General features: G+C 42.7%; 6 protein-coding genes across 6 annotated transcripts in view; all 6 read left to right on the top strand.

Annotated features, from left to right (window-relative positions):
* Positions 1-7,803, top strand: part of LOC144697423 (uncharacterized) — a 512,621-nt gene that overhangs the window by 33,046 nt on the left and 471,772 nt on the right. The window lies entirely within an intron of this gene.
* The window catches only part of LOC144697419 (uncharacterized), a 172,942-nt gene that overhangs the window by 9,261 nt on the left and 155,878 nt on the right, over positions 1-7,803 (top strand). The gene's annotated exons all lie outside the window — the stretch shown is intronic.
* LOC144697925 (uncharacterized) overlaps positions 1-7,803 on the top strand; it is a 203,828-nt gene that overhangs the window by 94,661 nt on the left and 101,364 nt on the right. The gene's annotated exons all lie outside the window — the stretch shown is intronic.
* The window catches only part of LOC144697214 (uncharacterized), a 129,656-nt gene that overhangs the window by 64,264 nt on the left and 57,589 nt on the right, over positions 1-7,803 (top strand). The window lies entirely within an intron of this gene.
* Positions 1-7,803, top strand: part of LOC144697221 (uncharacterized) — a 264,883-nt gene that overhangs the window by 248,509 nt on the left and 8,571 nt on the right. The window lies entirely within an intron of this gene.
* The window catches only part of LOC144697125 (uncharacterized), a 195,062-nt gene continuing 188,637 nt past the window's right edge, over positions 1,379-7,803 (top strand). The window contains exon 1 of the mRNA XM_078568962.1: positions 1,379-1,439. The gene's annotated coding sequence lies outside the window, so the exon portion shown is untranslated. The remainder of the gene's footprint in view (positions 1,440-7,803) is intronic.

The raw sequence follows: 7,803 nt of genomic DNA, 5'->3' as shown, positions 1-7,803 counted from the left end.
ATTTGAGTTTTTCTGGAATATTATTTTCTCTCTCATTCCCCAAAAGTTGTAAATCTCCATCCCACACACTCTCCCTCTGTTCTCACTCTGTACACCTGATATTCACCCTCCCAATTGTCCTGAACGTGTCGGTTTATGCTGATCGACAGATCCATGCTCAGCACTTGCTGTCCTGCACACAGGGACCCTAAAATCTTCATGCAGGCTGGTCGCCATATATCTGTCTATATTACTGGACTAAAATTGTGTGCAATATTCAGTAATGTCAGACTTATTAGAGATATGGTGGTGGGGGGAGTGAGGGAGAATTTTATTCAGGGAGCGAGTGGACATGACAACACAAGGCCTAGAAATTCAGAACAGACAATTCTAATTGCTTTGATCCCTGTGACTTGAAATATAGAACATATATATGTGTGTGTGTGTAGATATATATATATGTGTGTGTGTATATATATGTGTATGTATATATATGTGTGTGTGTATATATATGTGTGTGTGTATATATATGTGTATGTATATATATGTGTGTGTGTATATATATGTGTGTGTGTGTATATATATGTGTGTATATATATGTGTGTGTATATATATATGCGTGTGTGTATATATGTGTATATATATATATGCGTGTGTGTATATATGTGTGTATATATATATGTGTGTGTATATGTGTGTATATATATGTGTATATATATATGTGTGTATATATATGTGTGTGTGTGTATATGTATATATATATGTGTGTGTGTATATATGTGTGTATTTATATGTGTGTGTGTATATATATGCGTGTGTGTATATATATGTGTGTGTGTGTGTATATGTGTGTGTATATATATGTGTGTGTATATATATATGTGTGTATATATGTGTGTGTGTGTATATATGTGTGCGCGTGTTTATATATATATGTGTGTGTATGTGTATATATATGTGTGTGTATATATATATATATATATGTTACATCGCTACAATGCTATGGGACCAGTAATATTATCTTATGTAGTTTATGACTACATAAACTAGTAGTTTGGAAATAATTTGGGCTCCGCTACCTCGTCTGGTCGAACAGGGATTGACCAATGGAGAGAGATGAAAGACCGCAGGCCAGGCGCGCGGACACGGGAGCCCCGCCCCCAACCATTGTTCCCCCTCCCCCACCCATTGTTCCCCCTCCACCTCCTCGAGCCAAGGTTTCCAGCCAACCGGCTGACGGCTCCGGCCAAAGCGAGAAGCCGCTCGGAGAACTCGGGAGAGGGGAAGCTGCGCATGTGCGGGGGAGAACCCGCTCCTTCCCGTCATGCTGAGGTGTTGACCAATGGGAAGAGTTGGTGGACCGGAAGGACCCTGGTCCTCCAGCCAATCAGAGCACGGGCTTTGTGTGAATGAAGATTGAGCTTCACGCAGACGAAAACCTCCTCCTGTGTCCAGCATCTGTGAGTAAAACACTTTCTTTTCTCCCCCTTTCCATTTCTTTTCTCATTCTGGGGGCAAATTGTTGACTTGCAGGAACTGAAGGGAAAGGAAGTGAATCCAGGGAGGGTGCAGACTCTAGAAAGGTTGGCCCAGGTCTCTCTCTCTCTCTTAAAGACATTGACATCCTTTGCTCCCTCAGCTTGACACACTTATTTGTCTGGCTAAAAGGATGGTCTCTTTCCTAATGTTCATAATTAAAGGGGTGGTTTCCCCAGGAGATGGCTGACATTTAAGGGGACAGTAAATTAATATAGGACAGAGATATGTCTAGTTTGTTATTTTGTACATATTAGATATGTTATTTATGGTTCTCTAGTTATATTTATTTTATTTCTAGGCTAGTAATATATGAGGCAGGTAAATACATAATATATTGTTCTGGTTATCTAATAAAGTACATTTATTATCATTTCTAGTTTTGTAATATATTAGCTACGTTATATATTTCCAGTCATGGAGTCATCACGACACAGGAATCCATTTGACAACTCGAATCGATGCCAACTCTCTGTTGAGAAATCCAGTCAGTCCCATTCCCCCTCTCTCTCTCCGCCCACCCCCCCCCCCCCCCCACTCCATAATTACACTGCAAATTTATTTTATTCAAGTGCCCATCCAATTTTCTTTTGAAATTATTAGTCGTCTCTGCTTCCACTACCCTTGTAGGCAGTGAGTTCCAGGTCATGACTACTCACTGCCTAAATAAGTTTCTTCCTTACCCCACCCCTGTACCTCTAATCAAGGAATAGAATGCTGTAGATTATACACATCGTTTAGTCCACTAAATATGTAAATATACATTTAGACTAGCAGCTTGCATCGAGATTTTCAGGCTTCTGTGTCTGGGATAGTTGCGGTGAGCATGGGTCTGTCGGTCAGCATGAATCAGCACCTTCAGGAGAATTGGGAGGATGTATATTAGGCACAGCAAAGTGAGAATTCAGGGAGTGTGTCTGGGAAGACTTTTGGGGAATGACAGAGGAAATAATGTTCCATAGAATCTAGAACAATCTGTTCTGAATTTCTATCCTGCACTTTGACAGTGATGACCTTTGCAAACTCCTTTTACAGGATATTAGAAGGGGAGGATTTGCAGACAGAAATCTGAAACCAAACATCACATCAATCCTGCCAGCGGCACTCAATTCATCGGGAGCTGAATGTCATTGGCCTTTGAATCTCGAAGGAGAAAGGTTTTTCTGTTCTGTCACCTTCTGAAGTTTTCAAACATCAGTGTGACTGGAAAAAACCTGAGACACACACACCCGAGTGAAAGTGTTCCAGTGCGCTGACTGTGGAAAGAGTTTTCACCAGTTACAGTGTGTGAACGCGACTCCAACTGATCGTCAAACCTGGAGATACACAAGGACACCCGCACCACGGAGAAACGGTGGAAATGTGGGGATTGTGGGAAGGGATTCCGGTCCCCATCTGAGCTGGAAACTCATCGTCGCTATCACACTGGGGAGAGGCCGTTCAGCTGCTTTGACTGTGGGAAGGGATTCACTAATCCATCCGATCTGCTGGCACACCAGCGAGTTCACACTGGGGAGAGGCCATTCACCTGCATTGAGTGTGGGAAGGGATTCACTCGGTCTTCACACCTGTTGACACACCAACAAGTTCACAGCGGAGAATGGCCATTCACCTGCTCTGAGTGTGGGAAGGGATTCACTCAGTTATCCCACCTCCAGACACACCAGCGAGTTCACACCGGGGAGCGGCCATTCACCTGCTCTGTGTGTGGGAAGGGATTCACTGATTCATCCAACCTGCTGAGGCATCAGCGAGTTCACACAGGGGTGAGGCCATTCACATGCTCTGAGTGTGGGAAGGGTTTCACTCGGTCATCCTACCTGCGGACACATCAGCAAGTTCACAATGGAGAGTGGCCATTCACCTGCTCCGATTGTGGTAAGGGATTCACTCAGTTATCCCACATGCAGACACATCAGCGAGTTCACACTGGGGAGAGGCCATTCATCTGCTCTGAGTGTGGAAAGACATTCACTCAGTTAGCCCACCAGCTGAGACACCAGCGAGTTCACAAGTGATTCCAGGGGTTGGATTCTGCTGTTATTGCTGCTGTTAATCACATCCAGGACTGAACCATGTTCATTCTGACACTTGGTGAAGTGGGAGGTTCGGAGAGTTTCTTTCTGCTGGACTGACCGGTCTCATGACTTTGCTTCCAGTGGCTGATGCTCTTTGTGCCTGGGAGTGCACATTTCCACTGAAATGATTCGCAAAAGCTGATGAAATACATTTATTTTATCCTGGATAGTAAATAGTGTTTTTCCTACCACTACAGGTAGATCTAAAATAAATACATTTGTCTCTGTTCCATTGAGTCTACAGCACAGGGCCAGGCCAATTGGCTCAATTGGTTTCTGTCAGTATTTATTCTCCACATGTGCCTCCACCCACCCCTCTTCATCTCCCCCCATCAGCATATCCTTCTATTCCTTTCTCCCTCATGTATGTATCTAGCTTCCCCTTAAATGTATTCATGCTGTTCACCTCAACCACTCACTGTGGTAATGAGTTCCACATTCCCGCCACTCGCTGGGTAAAGAGGTTTCTCATGAAATCCCTATTGGATTATTGATCCCCTTCATCATCTTAAAGACTTCCATAAGGTCACCCTTCAGTCTTTTTTCTAGAGAAAAGCAGCCCCAGCCTTTCTTAAGGGTAAAATGCTCTCAATTCTGGTATTATTCACAGAATCACATAATCCTTATGGTGCAGAAGGATTTGGCCCATCGAGTCTGCACTGGCTCTCTGAAAGCGCATTCTGCCTAGTCCCACTCCCCTGTCTTATCCCCATTGTTATGATATGGTAGGTGGCATTTGCCAGATTGACCAAATCCCAAAGAGAAACTTGGCCAAGCTATTAGAACGATTTTGCAATTTGTATTTATTACAAGAAGGTTTGTGCACTGAAGTCAGAAGTAAAGAGTCCACTACCAGCTTTAGGGATTTTAAAGATTAAATCAAAACATTTATTAACAAAAGAAAAGAAAACTTAAACACACAAGACGACAGTTACACAGTTACATTTAGCCTGATAACAGCTCCCACAAGATTTCTACTTAACTAGACTCCCAGCTACGCACCTCTTTGAGGCAAATGTCCAAATTGATTCTTCATGTATCAAACATCCAGCAATATTACCACAAGCATACACTGTTGCTATAAGGGAGGTATTTCACAGCTTCTTTCTCCCTCTCCCTTGACAATGGAATTTCAAGGCTTCTAAACAACCTTGCACTCAGGAATGCAAGCACTTCTTTGGGGTGACCAGAGGCTGCTTCTTCACAAGTCTGTTTTACACAGTCAAGATCTCACATGGCCACTCCCCATACAGCTTCCCATCTCTCTGTTAATATATTTCCTCCATTTTGATCTGTAAATCCCATTGTTTCACCCTTTCTTTGGAAGTTACTTTTGCCAAAATATAAAAATCTTTCATGTTGTCCTTATGTCCAGCACTTTCGGGAAAAAATAAACTTAATAACTTTGCCTTACTTATCTTGCCAGTTGGAAAACATCTCATCATGTCCCTTTGAAAATCAAACAACCTCTCAACTCATCTCTAAATACAAATTCCATTCACACTGTATCTGCTGGGACTTCATCCTAGCTTACCCATCTCCATTTCAAATGCCTGTTTTACACCTAACCCCTTTGATGATTTAAACCTTGCAGTCTGACTGTCTGCAGTTTGATGAAATTAGTCACACACACAGCCCCCATAAGCCTGCTTTAAAGCATCCCACAGTAAAATTAGGAAAAAAAGATATTTTCTTTACACCATAACCTTGCACATTCTTTCTTTTCAGATAGCAATCCAATTCCCTTTTGAACACATCGATTGAACCTGCCTGCACCACCCTCTCAGGAAGTTCATTCCAGACTCCAACCACTCTCTGGGTGAACAAGTTTCTCCTCACATCACGGTTTACTCCTTTTGACAATTGTTTTGAATCAGTGCCCTCCAGTTCTTGTGTTTTCTTGAGTGGAAACAGTTTCTCACTATTTACCCTGTTCATACCCCTCTGGATCTTGAATATCTCTATCAAGTCTCCTCTCAGCCTTCTTTTCTCCAAGGAAAACAGTCCCAACCTCTCCAGTCTATCCTCATAGCTACAGTTCATTATCCCTGGAATCATTCTTGTGAATCTCCTCTGTACTCGCTCCAATGCCTTCACATCCTTCCTCAAGTATGGTGCCCAAAACTGGATACAGTACTCCAGATGAGGCCTTACTCGTGTCTTATAGTGTCTCCTTACTCTTGTACTCAATGCCTTTCTTAATAAAGCCTAAAGTACGATATGCTTGATCAACTGCGCTCTCAACATGCCCTGCTATCTTCAATGACGTATGTACATATACACCGAGGTCCCTCTGGTCCTGCACCTTCTTTAGAGTTTCTGCCTTTATTTTATACTGTCTCTCCTTATCCTTCCTGCCAAAATAAATCACCTCACAGTTCTCTGCATTGAACTTCATCTACCACATCTGCCCAATCCACTAACATGTCTATGTCCTCTTGAAGTTCGAGACTATCCTCTTCACAGTTGACAACGTTTCCAATTTCGTATCATCTGCAATTCTTGAGAATCTTCGTTGCACCAGTCAGCCCTATTTCCCTGTTCTATCCCCATATCTCTGCACGTTTATTTCCCTTGAGTGCCCGTCCAATTTCCTTTTGAAACTGTTCACTGTCTCTGCTTCCACGTCCCATCCCCCCGAAAGGCAGTGAGTTCCAGGTCATTACCGCTCACTGTGTAAAAATATTCTTCCTCTCATCCCCCCTGCATCTCCTGTCCAAAACTTTAACTCTGTGTCCCCCTCATCCTTGTATCATCAACGAATGGGAACAGCTTTTCTTTGTCCACCTTATCTAAACCTGTCATAATCTTGTACACCTCTATCAAATCTCCCCTCAACCTCCTTTGCTCCAAGGAGAACAACCCCAGCTTCTCCAACCTAACCTTGTGGTTAAAATCCCTCATTCCTGGAACTATTCTGATAAATCTCCTCTCCACCCTCTCAGGGACCCTCACATCCTTCCTAAAGTGTGGTGACCAGAACTGGACTCAATACTCTAGTTGTGGCCTAACCAGAGCTTTATAAAGGTTCAGCAAAACTTCCCTGCTTTTGTTCTCAATCCCTCTATTTCTGAAGCCCAAGATCCCATGTGCTTTGCTAATTCCTCTCTCACTCTGTCCTGCCACCTTCAATGACCTCTGCACATGAACCCCCAGGTCCCTATGTCCCTGCTCACTCTTTAGAACTGTGCCATTAAGTCTATATTTCCTCTCCCTAACCCTTTGCCAAATTACATCACCTCCCACTTCTCTGTATGAAATTCCATTTGCCACTTCAGAGAATGTTGAGGGGAGATTTAAGTGTTAAACTAAACATACAGAGGAGAGGAGACACTGCTTTCTTTAATATGTCACCCACAATTGAAGATGATCCCCTCCCTTTAAATGTATACGAGGCTCATAGAGCACAGAAGGAGGCCATTCAGCCCATCATGCCGGCTGCTGCGAATATCTAAGTTCATAATTCATACGTTTTCAAAAATAACTTTTAGTTTGGGGATTGAAATGTAGCTCAATGGAAACTCTGGGTTGAGAAACTGTTGAACACAACTCTGATGGAAATCCAAATCAAACAAGCCTGGGCTAATTACAGTTAAAATGTGACCTTTGTTTACTCAGTAAGGTCAGTGTTGATAGTGAGAACACTGAAACAATGGATGATCCATTGTGGATTTTTCTTTTTATTTTCTCACTGAAGGCAGTTTCAGTCAGCAGCCTGCGGGCAGCTTGGTCAGTCAGCAGGAAGTGTGGGACCAGGAGCTGTGAACCAGCTGTGGGACGAGAAGCCAAGAGGGTCATTAGGAATCAGCGTGTTCCTCATGTTTAAATCCCTCAGCAAGAAGGTAGTGAAACTTCCACTTGAACTGAGAAGTCCACAGCTTTGAGGCCTTAAAGGAAAGTTGCAGTGTTTCTTGCCTAAAGCTGATGGAAGGACCCCCATAAAGTCTTGGAGTTTGGAGAATAGCTGGAATACTGAGGAGAATTAAAGTGAATTCTGGAGAGCTTTGACATCCCTTTGGGATGGTCCCAGGAACAGAAGCAAACGAACCTTCAAGATACCATTAAGTATAAGTTCTCTTGTGGAAAAGTTAAAAAATAGAACTGGGTTTAAAGCATAAATCTTTATAATCTATAACGTTAAGTTCGTAGTGCTGGTTTTCAATATTCTTTTGTTTTATATATACAGTAAATTTTGGTTTTGTTTGTAAAT

This window comes from Cetorhinus maximus, chromosome 23 (genome assembly GCF_964194155.1).
Source record: "Cetorhinus maximus chromosome 23, sCetMax3.hap1.1, whole genome shotgun sequence".
Taxonomy (NCBI): Eukaryota; Metazoa; Chordata; class Chondrichthyes; order Lamniformes; family Cetorhinidae; genus Cetorhinus; species Cetorhinus maximus.
The sequence above is the reverse complement of the archived record's forward strand: the minus strand, read 5'-3'. Positions and strand labels throughout refer to the sequence as shown.